Raw genomic sequence first — 19,078 nt, 5'->3', positions numbered from 1 at the left:
CTCACTACCATACAATTGCTGTGCTACACATGTACATTCCCACATTTCTTCCTCATATTAAGGCCTGTGTTGACTTTTCTTGGGCAGTAATACCGTCTTCGCCAATGCTAGCCTTCTGCTTAAGTCAGTCTTTTAAAAACTCTTTAAAAATGTTTTGTAAGATATTCAAATTCAGAATCTAAGCCTGACCCCTATAAAACATGTATGTATTAACCATATACCTTTCTGTATGTACACCCTAACGAACCATAACGATGAGAGGAATCATGACTTATGTCTGATTTTTGTACTTACCACACATATTGTTATATGGGTTAATCCTAATGTATGTTAACGCCCGTACTAATGGCAGTAATAGCCTCAATATACTTTTGTTGCTATGCCACATTACATGTATTTTAATAACAGAATACGATACTGGTTATATGTAGGTTCAGGCCCATAAAAGTGGTGCTTGTTTGTCCCTTTGATGATGTTGGGTGTGCCATCATGAATGGTTTCACTATTTACCATCTTCGTTAAATAGGCAATTTTCATGCAATTCGTTTTTTATTAAATTCATGAATGCATGAACCCACACTTCTGTATAATCAGAATCATTACATCAAATTTGTATGTTGTAGCTATCTTAAAGGATAAAGTTCATGGCACAAAGTCGACGACCGAGATGTAGACTGCGTATAGCCTTTTTTCGCTGCGACACTGGGAGGGGGAAGGTCGCGGGCTCATCGCACAGGCCGGAGGAGATCCTGGTAACTTATTTTATAGCAGGCTGAATAGACGTGTATGATCTATTGACTCTACTGTCTAGAACTAATTAACAAAGTTTACAGTAATTCGAATTTTTGCTAAGATAATGTGCCCGATTAATGCTGTAGTGATAGTACCACAGACTACCGGTGTGTTGTTTGAACCATGATCAGAGATTCGTAGCCTGAACTTGTAATTGAATAAAATCTGAGCGACATTTAATTCTGTTAAGAAGCAGATTGATTTAATTCGTTCAGTGAAAGATAATTGCGCAGTTTTGGAACGGGGAACGTTTTCGTATAACAACTGGATCACCATCAAAATGCATATGGAGTTCACATTTGCTGTGAACAAGACATTAACTATTCCTTAATCCATTTGCCACACAGACTCTTTATTTAACGGAAACGTGTCTGGTTTGATTTTGGAGAAAATATCTTAACCTGTCGTGTGACAACAACCAGGCCATCATGTCATATATCAGCTAAAGGATAATTTACTGATCAGTAAGGATCGACGATATTTTTTACGTCTGTATAAGCGTGATCTGCACCTACGTAAACGCAGCCATAAGTTAGTTTGCCCAGAATCGGCAATAATCTTAGATGGTAGAGTGTACAGCTATGAAAAAGAATTGTTTATGAATAATCCATTGAGACATGATTGCCCCGTTTCAGCCACTTCTCGCCTAATGCTCGGAAGGTATAGTCAACTCTTTCAATTCTCTCGATGTGACATTTAGATGTGCGACCGCTGATACGCCTAACCAACCTTTCGCACTCATAATAAATGGCTGTGGATGAATTTTGAGTTCCACCACCGCGATTCATCATGGCATCTGTTTGATATGCCTTCTGTATTGCCAACTACTTTTCATAAAGCTGAAGAGCTGTCATTAAAAAGAATGTTACCAGTTCAGTATGACAAATCATACTTATTAACATACGCAAACTGTTCCCTGTTCAGTTTTCCCAACAGTAATGATTTTAATAGATATCCAAGAAAATATGGCTACTAATAATGAGTTCAATGTTTCGAGTATTTTAAATTTTTCAGTAATATTAATCCAAACCTGTCAGTATTGTGTTCTTCTTATTGCCTTGAGTCTGCAGGCTATGCCAAGTACCAAGTTGCAATTTTAAAAGTCCGCTCGTCGGTACCAGTCGTTACTGTGTCTTCAATTGAAACAAACGTAGCAGTGCCTTCTGATGCCACAACTGGCGAAACAGATTCATGACGCCCAGGTGGTCGTATTGAGCCCCATTTGGTAGCTGTTGGGCGATATTTGGTGATGATAGGGTCACAGTCGTCCCGTGGCAGTACAAGTGTGAGCTGGTGCTATCTTGGAGTACTGACGAACTGTGGCTTCAGCTCACGTCGGCCGCAGAGCACCGCCACGAATGCAGTGGTCGAATTGTGTCACCGGCTCCCCGAACGATATTTATTTGTAATATGATGTCAGACACAATTACGAGGGGTCGGCCCAAAGTGCGCTTTATTATAACTGTTCTTATGGAAGTAAAGTGGTGAACATTAATAACTCGGCGCGTGAGTATTTCCGCACCTCATGGAACCAATCCATAAACCTGACACATATCAGGCAGGCCTTCAGCCGAGGACGCAAAACCCGTAACTGCTTTTTACTGAGCAACAGAAAATGAAGCATCAGTTCAATGACGGAAAAATTGAATAGGGTGAAGACCTCTGTTCTGATTTTTGAAAATACGCAAAGACCTAAGTTTGTGGACAGCAGAGTCAACAAATTTTTAGCGAGTAAAAGGTCTCAGCAGATTATTTGACGAACGTTACGGGTCCCCCAGTGCGGCATTGACCACAAGACGTCATGAGATGTGGACCCGCCGATATAAGTGGTGGCGGGGAGTATAGCGTACTCAGTAGAGAGAAATAACAGCAGAATCCGTAGCTCAGCAGAGCTCATTGGCTTCGAACATAGACTAGTCATTGGATGTCACCTACGTAACAAATCCATCATGGACATTTCAATCGTTCTAAAGCTGCCCATGTCGACTGATCGTGGTTTGAACGTGAAAAGGAAACGCAAATAACTCCTGTAGCTAAGTATGCCGAGGCAGACCCTTTTAACCTTTTGAACAATCGTAGAATACTTTAAACGACCTAAATCCAAAGACCGTGAAAAATATAAAATAATTTAACGAACATGTATTCGAATGACATCGGGATTTATAATTCTATTATGTAACGTATCATAATATTGTTTACTGTAAAGAATATTCCACTATAGTATTAAGAAAATACTGAGATTTCTAAAAAGTTTACGTGTCCGTTTCTACCTGGCTTTCCTCTATCACTTATTGTAAAACATAAACACCACTCAAAGATCATGTCCTTTGAAACGAGTATACTGGGGCACTTTTGTATGTGACACCCTATTGTGATTTTATAAACGATGTATGTCTTTGATAGGCTTTATATCACTGACTGTGTAAGATCAGAGATACTGCTTCTGGTCTGAGATAGTGTTGGAGTAGGAGAGCGCTTAGCGCACACTTGTAGGTAGCTGTCTGTGAGGGAAAGACGATGGAGTAGCCAGTTTTGTGGTGTGCTGTGTGAAGCCACCAAGTGTTAGATTAATTTAGGTATGTCAGTATTGTTGAACATGAAAGCAAAAGGCTTCATGCAAGCAAGGTAAAGATGTTAAATAATTATGTTTTCTGTTTTTGCCAGCGCGTTAATGTAGATGAGTTGGCCGATAATTGGTGAGTAACCCCAGAATGTACGTAGACAGTTTTGATAAAAAAAGTCTAAGAGCTATATTTAATTTGGTGATTTGCATTTATGTTTGGATAGTGAGGTTAGATTATACTTGCTGTTTAAATATCATTGTTTGTCAATCAAATGTAAGTAATGTATGGCTCTGAGCACTATGCGACTAAAATTCTGTGGTCATCAGTCGCCTAGAACTTAGAAGTAATTAAACCTAACTAACCTAAGGACATCACACACATCCATGCCCGAGGCAGGATTCGAACCTGCGACCGTAGCAGTCGTGCGCTTCCGGACTCCGCGCCTAGAACCGCCAGACCACTGTCAGATGTTTCTGAAAAGAGAAACTCAACTTGCAATACAATTTTGCTAAAAAGAAATAAGTGTTAGTAATTCACCTTAATCAGTACCGCCTCCCGGTCCAGGTCATGTTTCCCAAAGAAGCTGGATTTTCTTAAATGTTCTCATTTATCAGCCAAAAGAATTTCATGTGCATTTCAAGTATTATGGCCAGCATTACCCACTGCTGAGCCTGTAGCTAGCATATTTTTTTTTTTTAAGAGAGACCAAAATATATCGCGTTCCACCTTCGCTGCTTTAGAGGCAATGCAAATTAATTTATTTGTTTATGTGCGGAGGGACCAAAGTTATCAGTTTTGAACAGGGCCACATGATTCAGTGCCTAGAGGGCTGAATGTATTTTGCAGTGACTGTGTTTCTTTATTGGTAAAGGGAGTTGCATTGCACAATCAGTTGGTGTAAGTTTTGCTAAAAATAACAGAGTAAGCACACCACTTACCGTTACAACACATTACACGATAATTCGAGTTCAATACAGCCGCATGGGATTAGCTGAGCGGTCTAAGGCGCTGCAGTCATGGACTGTGCGGCTGATCCCGGCAGAGGTTCGAGTCCTCCCTCGGGCATTGGTGTGTGTGTTTGTCTTTGGGATGATTCAGGTTAAGTAGTGTGTAAACCTAGGGACTGATAACCTTCGCAGTTAAGTTCCATCAGATTTCACACACATATGACCATTTTTGAGTTCAGTACTCATTCCAAAGATCAGACATTCATTCAACGCAATCGTACAGTTTTTCTAAAAGAACGTTACACCTTTGCCGACTGGACAGCAGCTGCCTGCAAGGCAGTACGAGGAGCGATCTGCGATTGTGGGACATGTGGTCGACATGTCGCCAATCCCTCTATCCGTTATTGTCAATAGATGAATGCTGGAGAGTAGCTGCTGCTTTATTCAAGCAGAACAATACCAGCCTACGAGTTGACTTGCTTTTTCTGTATACGCTACCGAAATTTCGCTGGGAAGCCCTTACAAGGCATCCATACAGTCGTGATCTCTCCCCATGAGAATTCCACATTTTTGGAGAGCAGTAGGAAAACATTTGTGGCCCTCGATTTGCTTCGGACGAAGTGTTGTACACCTGGACACAGCCGTGGTTCCATAGATTGCCGCAATCTTTTTTCCGGGGAGGCACTGATCGTGTTGTCTAACAGAGAGATATACACTCCTGGAAATTGAAATAAGAACACCGTGAATTCATTGTCCCAGGAAGGGGAAACTTTATTGACATATTCCTGGGGTCAGATACATCACATGATCACACTGACAGAACCACAGGCACATAGACACAGGCAACAGAGCATGCACAATGTCGGCACTAGTACAGTGTATATCCACCTTTCGCAGCAATGCAGGCTGCTATTCTCCCATGGAGACCATCGTAGAGATGCTGGATGTAGTCCTGTGGAACGGCTTGCCATGCCATTTCCACCTGGCGCCTCAGTTGGACCAGCGTTCGTGCTGGACGTGCAGACCGCGTGAGACGACGCTTCATCCAGTCCCAAACATGCTCAATGGGGGACAGATCCGGAGATCTTGCTGGCCAGGGTAGTTGACTTACATCTTCTAGAGCACGTTGGGTGGCACGGGATACATGCGGACGTGCATTGTCCTGTTGGAACAGCAAGTTCCCTTGCCGGTCTAGGAATGGTAGAACGATGGGTTCGATGACGGTTTGGATGTACCGTGCACTATTCAGTGTCCCCTCGACGATCACCAGTGGTGTACGGCCAGTGTAGGAGATCGCTCCCCACACCATGATGCCGGGTGTTGGCCCTGTGTGCCTCGGTCGTATGCAGTCCTGATTGTGGCGCTCACCTGCACGGCGCCAAACACGCATACGACCATCATTGGCACCGAGGCAGAAGCGACTCTCATCGCTGAAGACGACACGTCTCCATTCGTCCCTCCATTCACGCCTGTCGCGACACCACTGGAGGCGGGCTGCACGATGTTGGGGCGTGAGCGGAAGACGGCCTAACGGTGTGCGGGACCGTAGCCCAGCTTCATGGAGACGGTTGCGAATGGTCCTCGCCGATACCCCAGGAGCAACAGTGTCCCTAATTTGCTGGGAAGTGGCGGTGCGGTCCCCTACGGCACTGCGTAGGATCCTACGGTCTTGGCGTGCATCCGTGCGTCGCTGCGGTCTGGTCCCAGGTCGACGGGCACGTGCACCTTCCGCCGACCACTGGCGACAACATCGATGTACTGTGGAGACCTCACGCCCCACGTGTTGAGCAATTCGGCGGTACGTCCACCCGGCCTCCCGCATGCCCACTATACGCCCTCGCTCAAAGTCCGTCAACTGCACATACGGTTCACGTCCACGCTGTCGCGGCATGCTACCAGTGTTAAAGACTGCGATGGAGCTCCGTATGCCACGGCAAACTGGCTGACACTGACGGCGGCGGTGCACAAATGCTGCGCAGCTAGCGCCATTCGACGGCCAACACCGCGGTTCCTGGTGTGTCCGCTGTGCCGTGCGTGTGATCATTGCTTGTACAGCCCTCTCGCAGTGTCCGGAGCAAGTATGGTGGGTCTGACACACCGGTGTCAATGTGTTCTTTTTTCCATTTCCAGGAGTGTATGTATTAACAGTTAAGGTGATTACTTTTGAAATAATAAAGACTTTACCTCTTTCCTACTGCCTAGTTTTCATTTGACGGCCCCTAATAGTAACTTTTTAAAAAATGAGTTTTAGGAATCCGCACATAATATCCGGAATGAGTTAAGGAGGGACGTCTATGAAATTGAGCGAAAATGTCACTTTTAATTCATTGCTTATTTATTAGTAGTACGGCTGAAAAATTAATTTCCAGAGTTTCAATAACGTAATCGTATACTAAGCCCCTGAAAAATAATTAGATGTGTGACGAGATCTTCGTGCCACGCCCACTTTTTGAAACAACACTTCGTACTAGCTCGGTGAGCGACTCCGTACATTACTCTCAAGCATACATGAACGGGATACGTCCAACAGGCTGCGATATATACTCTTTGGTTTTACAGATCTGTCTGACTGTGTTTCATACCTTAGAAACAGTAAGGAGCCAGATCCTTCGTTTATGAAAAAGCAATGACCTAAAATCACATTTTAATCTGCTACAGTTGTCATAATTGCAAACTTATAATGCAGTTCTTATATTTTACTGTGGGAGCGTAGGAAGGGTGGTGGTATTAGAGAGAATGGGCTTTACGACAGGAAATTTCACTAAAGACATCTTGAGAAAAATAGGTTTATAGTGCCTCAACGTAGCTGAAATGTCAGTTGAAGACCTGGTGCCGCGCGGGATTAGCCGAGCGGTCTTAGGCGCTGCAGTCGCTTGGTGTGACGCTGGTCCCGGTGGAGGTTCGATTCCTCCCTCGGGCATGGGTGTGTGTGTTTGTCCTTAGGATAATTTAGGTTAAGTAGTGTGTAAGCTTAGAAACTGATGACCTTAGCAGTTAAGTCCCATAAGATTTCACACACATTTGAACATTTTTTAAGACCTGGTGAAGGAAAGAAGAAAGAAAACAAGGAACCAAAAGAGAAACATGGATGGGAATGGAGAAACTGAGTACATATCTGGATCCTTTTGAACAGCTCACGTAAGAACTTCCAATTGCATTTCCTGAAAATTATGTTTTCAAAGTTTATCTACATTTTTTCAGAATCTATGAAGGCTAGAACTAAGAAATTTTGTACACTCATTTCTATAAACCCAGTAAATGTGACTTCTAAGTAAATTTTGAAATTACGAGTGTAGGCTGAGATATGGAGTACATTGCTTGGAATTTTGCATGAATTTTATATTATTCAGAAAGAATCACAATTCAAAAAATTATTAAAACCCTCCCAATCGATATGTTCAAAGCACCTCATGACAGATGTTTACGATATGAAAAGAGATTAAACAGACAACATTTTGTAGAAATCTCTGTAATAGCACATTCTTTTTTTAATAACATTTTTAAGTTCCATAAAAAAGTTTATATATAGATATATAATCCAACGTATTTAACAGTAAATGTGTTAATTCATGCAAAAGATGGTAAAAATTACCTGCCGCAACTTCAAAATTGTTGATCTGGTGCTTTTTTTTAAATAGTGTGTGTTCTTCATGACCGTCCCTTCTTAAGGGTATTATAGTAGTCCCCTCTCTAATAGCCATCATTAGATGCCGTCCGGAATCAAAGACCCTTTACCTACCAAAGCTTTTTACAACAGCAGAAAACACGAAAGCGCAGCCAGCTCAGTGTCGGCTAACGCGGACGTCACGAGCAACATGCAAAAAACGCCAGCAGCAAAGGTCAGAGTGTCAACAATGCGCAGCAGGTGTTTTGCGCACTCAGATGTCCCGGCTTGGCCACGGGTCTAGACTACACTAGAGTGCAGTGCAGGCGGCTGCGGCCCAGGGGCGCCTCCGGTAGGACGTTGTTCCCAATTTCCGGCGCATTTGTGCATAAATGAGGAGGAGCGCCCGGCGTGGCTGCCTCTGCGGTCTGCGGTGGGATCTGCGCCTGCGGCGTAATGAAGCGCCAGCGACGCGCCGGCAGGTAGGGACGGCACCGGCCTGGCCACCCCCACCCACCTCCTCATTAGGGTGCGGGCCTCCACCGGCCTAATGGATACCACCGCCCTCCCGAGGGGGGTGGCGAGCGCCGCAAAACACCGGTAGGTAGGGCACACGCCTCCAGTGTGGCGAGCGGGTACTCAGCCTAACAGGCAATCACTTGGCCTGTACTCGACCGAGAGACAGACGTGAACCGCAGTACACGGACGGGGGCAAGAAGGGAGTAAACTGTGGATCACATGCACTTGTTTTAAGTGTAGTATATATGCTGCAAGTCGAATTCCCCCTGAGACACAGTATGATTTTTTAAAGTCGTCTGATAGATGTCTGTTTCTTTTGTGTTCTGTTTAGTATAGGGCTTAACAACAAGCCTATTTTGACACAGAACACGGAATACCACAAGTGTAATGTCCGTGTTACGACATAGAAACATATAACGACAGCAGCGCTGCAAGTGGCATGGCAGTGAACTTTGAAGGCGAGAAATATGGCACGGAAATCCGTATTATTGCTTTTACAAGTGCTGTTACTAGACAACGGTAATTTTCATTTGTACTTCATTGGTGGGCGTGGTAGTCTGGCGGTAAAATGTATTTATTTATAAAACTCAATATTGCAATTTCGACTGCACGCTGTTGTCAAGAGGTTATTATGCTCCTGACCACAACCATCTTGTGCATCGTAAACTCTTTGAACTAAGATGTAAATATGTAGCTCGCATTCTGCTTAATTTTTATGCTCTCATTTGTAATACTGGGTGGCGGTAGATGATTACATTTTTGTTTCTCTTGTATGTGAAATAGGAACTCGTTTCATTACATTTTATTCTCTGGGGTCATGTCTATCTGTTACTACTTAAGAACCCGTATGTGAACTACTGTATTTAAATGCACTGTAAGTATACTGCTCGTATTTTACTTTCTTTTTGTTTCAGTGCTCTCATATTTATTGGTGGCCACCGAAATTTGGTTGTACTTCTGCTAAAATATATTGTATGTAGTAACTGTTCAAATGGCTCTAAGCACTATGGGACTTAATATCTGAGGTCATCAGTCCCCTAGACTTAGAGCTACTTAAACCTACCTAACCTAAGGACCCCACACATACTCATGCCCGAGGCAGGGTTCGAACCTGCGTCCGTAGCAGGCGCACGGTTCCGGACTGAAGCGCCTAGGACCACTCGGCCACAACTGCCGGCTGTAGTAACTGTTAATTACGTGTGAAAATATTTACGTAATTAGTGGTGTTTTTTTTAGCATTTGCAAAATATTCTCTAGTCATTACGAAGAATACAGCATACTCATCTACATTTACAACCATACTCTGCAAGACACTGTGAAATAAATGCACTCAGTGGCAAGAGGAAACACTGTTCAAAGCAGAGTTACATTCTCAATCAATAGTATAATTTAATGAATAGCAATACTGTCACAACCTACTAATACGGAGTTCACCATTAAGAGCGAGAAAGTACGTAAAACGGATGCAAAGAAAAATAATATAGAATACGAGCAATTTAATTACAATATTTCTAAATCGAGCAGTTTACATGCAATTCGCAAGCGATAACAGATACACCTAAGTCCGCAGAACATCATGCAATCAAAGCAGCCTCTGCTTTCTATGAAACAAAAACAAATTTGGAATCATTTACCCCACCTAGTATTACGGATAAGAGAAGGACGCAATCAGTGTATGAGTAATATATTTACAAAGCAATTTGAAACGTCCCCTTTGAACAATTTATACAGGACTGTGCTTAACCTGACACACAATACTTTGTTAGCGCAACGCAATCTGACTTTCAAAATTCCCTACAAAACAATGGCCCTGACTAACATTAAACTATACCTTTCACAAATCACTTACCTCACAAAAATCTTCGCTGCTCAAGCTACTGCAATACAGCAAGCGCCACTACTGCCAGCTAAATAAAAGATTCAAACTATGGAAGGCACTAACTACTGATAGGGATAGTTAGCAAATGAAAGATATTAATAGAGAACGAACAATGTATTTACCTTGATATCATCACAAGTCATAATATATATATCAGTTCATGACAAATTGCAAACCTCCGCCATCTCTCTCCCCACATCCACCACTGCTGGCGGCTCACCTCCAACTGCGCAACGCTACGCGCTGTTCACAGCCAGCTGCCGCTGCCCAACACTACAATGGCAGACAACAATGCAAACTAGCCACAGACTGCACACAGCACAGCCAGTGATTTCATTTTCATATTGAGCGCTACGTAACGTTGCCAATAAGAAAACATAAACAGCCTACTTACGTAGAGAAAACATAAACAGCCTGAGAAAACATAAACAGCCTACTTACATAGAGAAAACATAAACAGCCTGAGAAAACATAAACAGCCTACTTACATAGCCCCCATGCTCCCCACAAAAAATTTTTACAAATGGTGTTGGGCACTGGCCAATACAGATTTGACAAAAATTTTTCTTTTCATAATTACAATAACAAAGAAATCAAATGCACACACTTATTGATACAATCTTGGTCAAAAGCTAAAATTGTCTCACAGTCCATAAAGACAGTCCAGATTGTTCATCACTGTAAAATTTCAGTGTTTTTCTCAAAGTCTGAGCAGTAAAAGACAATGCACACAGACGTAGTGGATTTCCATGCAGTCTTGAAGAAGTAGTGTTGTCCTTCCAACGGAAAGACAGTGCTGACTCGACATGCAGACAGGTAATGGGCCACAACAGAGTAAACCCACAGCAGAGTCAGTCGACGTTTTGAAGAATATTGGTAGGTAGGTCATCACAGAGCAGACCCACTGGAGTCCTGGTAGAGATTACGATATTGGTGGGCCACCAGAGGCGCAGACCCACTGCAGTCCTTGTAGAAATAATGGTACTGATGGATCATCAGAGATGTAGACCCACTGTAGTCCTTGTAGAGATGGCCAGCAGCCATCTGTTGTGACTGTGCAGGTGCACAATCACCACTGAAGAGTCTTGCGGATAATGTAGCAAGTCCATAAACCACCACTTGTGCACTCACAAAGTTTCTGGAACTGTCCTTAGAACCAGCAATGCTGTTATCCAGTCCCTTGCTGAATTATTAATACACTTGCAAACACTGACAGTCCCTACTTCTCACATATTGTCCATATACTATGACCAACAGAAACGTGTGCAGTGAAATGTAACTTACAAGTTAATAATATCATGAACTGGTGACAATTACAATTTTATAACATAAGAATACAATTACAAAGGTACAAAATACATCATTAAAAACATAATAATACAGATAACATTTGTAGTAATATGGGCTTTACAAAAGAATCGAAATAACATATACATCAGTGTTACAAAAATAGTGACATAAGTACATACATAAAATAATGAGAATAGTTTTCGAAACATTAATTTCACACATGAACATTGAAACAGAACAGAATTGTAAACAACTTTACAAAGAAAATAACATATTATTAATGCAACTTATATTTGAGGATAACAGTATTCCTCCTCATAGTGAATATAGCTTAGTATTAGAAGAGAAAAAAATTCTATGAAACAGTACACAGAGACAGGAAGAAAACAAATACTCAAGGGTACACAAACACATAGTGGGATAACACCAATAGGAAAGGACAGGGTTCGTTTTCAGTGTAACATTTGGTACTGCAGTCCAACCCAAAACTTCATATATCTTTCCTCTTATTTCATCCTTTGTTTCCACCAAAAAAAATTCTATCTAAGCATGCTTTCTGTATTTATATGTTCACACATTTCTTACCTCATTTTTATTTTCCATTATCTTACCTCATCATTTATTTCCTAGAAAATCCTACCTATACCTGCTTTCTGTACGTTTTTCGTATAGATTCTCAATGCATTTCTTCCAATTCATCGCAACTCATTCTCTTCTATAGTCTACCCCCTCTTAAGCTAACTTAAATCTACTGAGCTCAGATGCTAAACTAAGGGACGAGGCAATGCAGCAGCACAAAACAATTAACACAAACATCAATGACGAAAAAAATTCAAATTTGCAAAGCAAGCAGCATTAAACCTGGCTTAGCAGAGTAACACAAATTAAAATTCAGTAGCACTACGCCTGGCAAACAGCAGCAACTTATACCTAGACATGACATAGCTCAAGCAGAAAAAATATTACACTAAAATGGCCATGTCTAAAACCTATGTCACATCTTAACACTAGAGTGATGCATCACGAGAACTTACACTAGCAGATAAGTTACCAAATCGTAAAGAAATTATTTATGCAATTCCTGTGAAGGGAAATGTCTATTTATGTGCCCTCGTTTTCTTGTAAGTAGATCATAAATTTCTTATTGACTGGATCTGTAGGCATAAAATAACTATATTAGTACATATATTAAATTTTATTTTAACCAATGCTGCAGTGCAGCTAGAAACTTGATATTAAACAAAATGTGTAAATAAATACATAAAGCAAGCCATATGGCATTTTTCTTAACTAGCAAGACAATAGCTGTGAAATGTTTCTCATCGTTTCATTAGGCATTTCAGTAAAATATCATAAATTACGAGCTCCACAGTATGCTTTCAACAAGGAGATGTCAGTAGCGCGGACAATGGCCTTCCCTTTCCTTTTTTTTTTCTACCTGTGCTTCTGACGAGGCACTCACACTAATGGCTTGTTCTCCAGGCGTCTGACACAGCTGGGTGCCCGCGACGCATTACGTGCAGGTGGTCACTTAACTTTCGTACGGAAATATTTACGACAGCAGTTTCTGCTACCGTCTCACATAGAAATATTTCACAGGTCAAGAATTAGCGTTGCAAATCTGTAGAAACAAAATGCTATTGATATAACAGTGTCCAAAAAAATTTTCGTCTGCATTGTAATACATTCACGAATATACACACACATTTCATAACTCTTAAAGTACGATTCTTGGTTTCCAACATCCTTTTTCACAAGTCAAGAGTCCCTACCCACTATTCATTACTCCTTACCTTATTACACATATACGTATCCATCGACACTCGTCAATATTTCGTCATTATAAATATGAAGCATAATCAAATAACTCATATAGTAGCCTCAGCCTATTAATCGTAAACATACCTCAGCAGCATAATACACATCGTCGTCATAAAAATAACATCATAACACCTCAGTCAAATCTCAAAATCGTCGTAGCTTCCTCCAATAATTAAAAAAAATTCTCTGCTCATGTCAAAAGTGTCATCTGCCTCAAACGTACTTTAAAAATCATGATCTCATACCAAATACATCATTCAAAGCTCTCATAGTATCACAATGATTCCGAAAAAATATGAAGAGTTCACACAGTACAGACAAAATACAATTTCGTAAGTGTGAAGTTATCCAACTGTGTAATTACTTAAACATCTGTCACTGATGTAATAAAAACGTTTGTCTGTCTCAGTTAAATGATCAGATAGCTGTGTAATTTGTGTGTTAGAGAAATATGGTACCGATGTGTAAAGTTGTATAAGCAAATACCATATTAGCTAGGGTTCCTTGTGGTTGCCACACACATGGTACACAAAGTAAGCGTGTACCCCCTGAGGATTTATGTAATTATACCCTCAGGTGTTACAGATTACAGCAATGAAATGAAATATATCACGGAAAACTTTCTTTGTAATTCAAAAATCTTTAAAAATAAATGTTTCAAGTACAAAATTAATCACTGAAATACGTGTACTGTAGCGCTAAATGTGCGCCTTGTTGCAACATAATCTGTGTGGAAGTGTCGTAGTTATCGTCCTCCGAAAGCTAAGTTCTGCAGAAGCCAATGTACTTACCTCATGATAAACAAAAGTGAAATGCTTTGCGTATAGATATCATACTTATTACGCTTATTGCCGTGATGAGGAAAGTACTGTACAGTAACGTATTGTTATGCCACGAAAAAGGCTGTCTCATTGTTGCTATACCACAAAAGTTACTACTAAAACATGTTTTTCTTCCTAGAAGAATTCAGAAAACTGTGCAGATATAAAACAGATACACTGCAAAAGCAACATTGTAAATTGTCACTCATTAGTAGCGTCGTGATAAAAATCGTGTAGCTGTCACATAAACTAACCTCTGTGTCATCTGGTATCTCTCAGAAAGTACTTTAAATCCGGAATGTATTTTCAAGTAAACCAAAATGTCGCATTAAAATCTCATTAGCAGTACTGGTAAATGTTCTAATCGTACAACTAACAAGCAAGAATGTACAAATACAACACTGTGTCGTCTGTTCACTATAACAATGCATTCGTAATTTCTGTTTTAAAAATGTTCCCTAGGTTCTAGACTGGATATTTAACTTCAAACATTGTTGCATGTTAACAGTTTCTTAAGTCTGACAAAGCATACTAAAAATGTGAAGTGAAACGTTTTATGGCAAAGACAAAGTTAAAAAGCAGATTATCTTTCAATAAACGGTTTTACATGTGAAATATGGTGTAAACCTTTACTCTTCCTAGTACGCAGAATTTCAACTTGAATGCAATTGTCATGCGGTATTCGCCCGTAAAGAATACTGGAATCTTGCTCAAGGTTAGCGTCAATGTTATTTTTCTCTGAGCCAGCCGGCGCACGCGGCTGCCTGCGGTGTGAGTCATTGTCTGTTTCTTTGTTGGCGCGCGTCGTTATTGGGATTAGGAGACCTAACTTCTACAAATTCGCCTTGCCGAGAGGGCCCTGCTCTGTTTGAATCCCGCCAGTTCTGATGCAATTGACGTCTGTCGTTATGATCATATCGTCTGTCGTCATTTCGGTAGAATCCGTAGTTTCTTCCTTGTCGGTCACGTGGTGGAGAATTTCTCCCTGAATCGTAACTCCGCGCTGAACTGTTGCGTCTGAAGTTATTCTGTCTCCCCTGGTAATAATTGTTTTGGTTCCCATATTGTCTGTTTCTCTTATTGTCTCTGTGATAGTCATTACCACGGAGAGGTGATCTTTCCCTGTAGTTATTACTACTCTGCCAACGGTTGTCATACGGGTGGTGTCTGTTTTGGTCACGATTTGTGTTGTGAGAATAGCCTTGTCGTGTAAAGTTATTACTTCTTTCATCGCGGAATTGCGACGGATGTGACCTGTAATTGCTGTGTTCCTGGTTTCGCGTTCCGCGATTGTCAGTGTCAATTTCTAATTCGTGTAAGAGTCCCTGAAATGCTTCAATGTCGTCTTTGCAACGTCCTGCCAAAATAATATGTCGTAAATGTTCAGGCAGTTTGATTAAGCAAATGCGGATGAGTTCTGAGGGGCTGTATGGGTTTCAAAGATACTGATTCTTATGCAACATGTCTTCAAAATATTTCATAAGACTGGAAAATTCAGATTGTTCGAAACGTTTCATCATTATGATGCTATGTTTTACACGGTCTTGTGTGGCTTGAGACCAATATGCTGAGAGGAAGGCATGGTAAAACTCTCCTTCACTGTGGCAATCGTGAATTACCGATCGCATTCTTACAGCTGGTTCATTCTCTAAGTAGCCACACATAAATTCTAATCTGTGTTCCAACGACCAGTTGAGAGGAAAACAATGAGAGAATTGATGGAGCCATGCTTGTGGATGAATGTCGTTGGCAGAATTCTTAAACGTTTTGAATTTACGTGTAGTAATGAACAGCTTATAGTCAAAATCGTCATGTCGGCGAGTCGCATATCGGTCATTGTTAGGTCGTGACGGCCGTTCCATCTCAAAATTCGGTGCACATTGCCAATTTCTTTCATAACTTCCGAAATGCCCTGTGTTATTATTTTGCAGCTTTTCCGTGTTTCTAAGTCCCTCTTCCCGTGTTGGAGCGCGAGTGTCCTCTGAAATACGTAATTCTTGTATTACCTGTGTCAGCTGATCTTGTACTTCCCGGATTTCTCTTTTGTACTGTGTATTGATTTGATTTTGATTTTGTTTGAATTTTCTAATTTGTTCATACTCTTCTGTGTCAGTGAAGGCTACAGGTGTTGTGTCATTCAGATCATCATCTACCTTTGTAGATAAGTTAGTGAACTGATCTGAAAGTTCGGCTACTTTATCCGATAGTGAACACATTTCCTCAGTGTGTTTTTCTGAACCAAGTTTCAGAGTATCTACTGTGTCCTTTAAGTTTTCCTGAGTTTTTGCAAGTTGCGTAACCGAATCGGTAGATGCAACTGAGTCAATTTTAGCCCACAAGGTCTCATGATTTTCATGAACAATGACTTGCAGTTCTTTTATGGCTGCTTCGTGATTCTGTAATGCATTTTCATGCCGCGAAAAAATAGGTTGAAAATGCTCACAAATTTGTGTTTTTACGTCATTACAGACTTTTTGACATTTCGATTCAATGTTATGTAACTCAGTGGTTAAATCTTCACGTGTTTGTTCAAGTGTAGTGTCTAACTTTTGAAGATTTTGTTCCATTGTGTCTAACTTTTTGAGATTTTGTTCCACTGTGTCTAACTGTTGCTGTGTTTGTCTCTGGTGTTGTTCCATTGTGTCTAACTTTTTAAGATTTTGTTCCACTGTGTCTAACTTTTGAAGCTTTTGCTGTGTCTGTCCCATTTGTTGTATTAATTGTAATAACAATGCATTGGTGTCTGAAACATGTTCCTCAGTGCTTTTCGGCAGTGAATTTACACCGGAAACATTCACATTTTGACAAGCAGAAAATGTGTCTTGACTTATTTGAGAAAACGGTGAGGATCCAAAACCTGAATCTACAGTATTTGCGAGATCGTGTCGTGTCATTTCGGCTTCCTGAGGCGAGCTATTGCCGACCGGTCGATCGATAATACTTCTCTCTTCACTAATTGTTTCACTGTCCACGCCATTGTTTGACGCCCGCTCCATTTCCCTGTGCACAGTTACCAAATTACTACTTTGAACATTAGTAAATTCATTACTCGGCGGCGCTGATAAGCTACGCTCGTCATCACTATTATTTCTCAGTTTAGTTTGGAGCCTAGTGTTACGTTTTTCACACGCCATTATTGTCACAGTATTTCACACGACAACACAGAAAAACACAATTTGAAGATCAAAAATAAAAGAACACATTAACATAGCACTGAAAGTAATATCTAGTTTACCGGAAGTCCCTACATGATTTCAACCCGTTGGATTTTGGGTGTGAGCACTGGCGTCTGGTCACGCTCTCGATCGCGGGTACGGCAGCTGCGGAGTGACGAGGACCGAGGGAAATGCGCGCGCAAGATGGGAGAAGTAACTGTGAAATATGGAAGGGTCCAATAAGGGCAGTGGCCAGTCGACACCGTTCAACGCCGACAATGTATTCGCAGTTCAATTCGCAGTGCGAGAAATCTTATCACTTTAGACAAAAAGATGGGTTAAAAAAATTTTTTTTTTGTGCCGTATGACGCCGAACACTAATTTCAGTTTACAAAGATATTGCACCACATACGAAAACAGAAATTTTCAAGGACCTGACCATGAAGGAGAGGTTTTAAAACTTGAAGCCCTCTTAGGATATAGACGAAGAGGAAGAAAAATTAAGTGCGTGTGCCGTTCCAATGAGCTGCAAAACAGCAACATTTTTAGCAGAGCCGTTGTGCCTTTTGGTCATTTCACACATGAATACTTTTTAATTGCAACTGAACACGTTTGTGCATTTCAGGTAGAACAGTTTCGCCTGGTGCCGTTATCAGACATGTCAACCGTGCATCCTATATGAGTTATCGCAGAAGATTACCAGGAGCAGCATGCAAAATTTTTGTGAAGAGTTTGTTGCATAATCGTTAGTACCATATGAAAGTGACGACATCACAGGCACACAACTGGATGTGACATTCTTACCAGCATTCAGGAAAGTGCAGAAAATGTTGGTTTCTCAAGGAATTTATTGAATCCTGTGCCCATATTGTCCTGATCTGCAGCTTTAAATAACTTACCTGTAATGCGAAAAGAACATAAAGACAGTCTAGATTTCTCCAAGCGTTTCTCCCAGGATCGATTTCTTCGTTTACACGTATCCCGACGATTCCTAATCCTATTTCATGTAACGATGGAGAGAATACGTTACTTGCTATTCGCAGGCCTGCGGAGCAAGTTTGCTATCATTCCCCGGACTAGTAGGACTGATGTGGCAAACACAATGCCCGTTTTATCTTCTGCAAGTGATTGCCGGAAGACTGGCTGACAGGCAAAGTATTACTGGCTCAACTTCCTCTTACAGAATTGTAGTGGAATCACTCGGACGATGTATGGTCCAGAAGTGATGTTCGTGGTGGGAACCTTGACCCATCATGTGTGTGTGTGTGTGTGTGTGTGTGTGTGTGTGTGTGTGTGTTTGTGTGTGTGGGTGTGTGTGTGTGTGTGTGTGTTCGGGCTCCATTGATCTTTTGACTAGTTTGATGCGGTGCACTACGACTTTTTCCTGTGCCGGTCCCTTCAGCTTAGCCTATCAATTACACGCAATGTCTTGGATTGTTTTTTGCATACACCAATAACCGTGATGCCCTTGTTGCTTCAAAGAGTCGAACTCCCATGTATCAAATAGCTTCAAACGTCTCTTTACTACACAAATGAGCTGTTGCTGTTGTGGTCTTCAGTCAAAAGGCTGTTTTGATGCAGCTCTCCATGCTACTCTATCCTGTGCAAGCGACATCATCGCCGAGTAACTACTGCAAGCTACATCTCTTGGTCTGCCTCTACGATTTTTACCCTCCACGCTTCCCT

Source organism: Schistocerca piceifrons, chromosome 2 (assembly GCF_021461385.2).
Source record: "Schistocerca piceifrons isolate TAMUIC-IGC-003096 chromosome 2, iqSchPice1.1, whole genome shotgun sequence".
Classification (NCBI taxonomy): domain Eukaryota; kingdom Metazoa; phylum Arthropoda; class Insecta; order Orthoptera; family Acrididae; genus Schistocerca; species Schistocerca piceifrons.
This window is presented reverse-complemented; position numbering follows the sequence as displayed.